The following is a 932-nucleotide window of genomic DNA, read 5'->3' as shown; positions in this document are numbered from 1 at the left end:
AGCTCCCCCACTCCCCGACTGCGCTCCGGGGACCGGATCCCGGGTTGGGGGATGTGGGGGGTAGGGGGGTGGGGCTCCTTCATTCCGCCACGTTCCCGGCGCACGCCACCGCCCCCTCCCCCCGCGGGAGCGCGCAAGCCGCACACGCGCTCCGTGTTATTGAGGAAGAGCCGGTGTGCCGTGCCCCAGCCCCTCCCCCCTCCCCCGGGGGTGTGTGTGTGTGTGTGTGTTGGGGGGGGGGGGGGGGGAGAGACTGTCCCGATATAAATACCCCCGCTCCCGGGCCGCTCTCACTCTCCGCTTCGCCAACAGCTTCCGCCCAGGCTCCAGGGGAGCAGCGCAGGTTGGTGACCGGCTCCGAGAGCCCTCTCCCCGGTACAACAGCCCCCTCCCAGCTCCATCCCTCATCCCTCACCCTGGACCTTCCTCCTGCCCCCCGCCTCTCCCTGTACCGTCCCCAATACAGCCCTGTACATACCCTTGTGCCCTCAGTCTGTATCCTCTGTCCAGCTCCCAGTGCTGCATCTCCCTGGCTCCCCGCCTTGTATTGGTTCTTTGATGTTTTACACTTTGGGATATGAAAACTTAATCAAATCCATAGATAATTCAAACTTTTTGTAAAATGTGCTTTACTGCCTCAAGCTGCCTTTAAACTCTGTAAATTTGTACAAAATGTTACTGATGTGAATGTGACGTGGATAGAGATTTGAGTTATTGAGCTTGTTCCTTACATAGTTGCACTACTAACATTTTCCCCTCTCTCTCATTTTCCTATCTTCCTCCCTCCCTCCCTCTCTCTTCACTCCCTTTGTTTCTCTTTATCCCCTCACACTCTCTTTCTCTTTCTGTCCATTTCACTGTTTCTCACTTTCTCTCTGTCTCCCTGTTTCTGTCTCTTTCTCTCCCTCCATCTGTCTCTCTCTGTACCTCTC

General features: G+C 56.5%; 1 protein-coding gene across 1 annotated transcript in view; it reads left to right on the top strand.

Moving 5' to 3' along the window:
* Positions 1 to 307: 307 nt before the first annotated feature.
* Positions 308 to 932, top strand: part of LOC122541714 (neurogenin-3-like) — a 1,778-nt gene continuing 1,153 nt past the window's right edge. The window contains exon 1 of the mRNA XM_043678603.1: positions 308 to 343. The gene's annotated coding sequence lies outside the window, so the exon portion shown is untranslated. The remainder of the gene's footprint in view (positions 344 to 932) is intronic.

Source organism: Chiloscyllium plagiosum, chromosome 38, assembly GCF_004010195.1.
Source record: "Chiloscyllium plagiosum isolate BGI_BamShark_2017 chromosome 38, ASM401019v2, whole genome shotgun sequence".
NCBI lineage: Eukaryota > Metazoa > Chordata > Chondrichthyes > Orectolobiformes > Hemiscylliidae > Chiloscyllium > Chiloscyllium plagiosum.
Note: the sequence above shows the minus strand (reverse complement) of the source record. Positions and strands in the feature narration are given on the sequence as shown.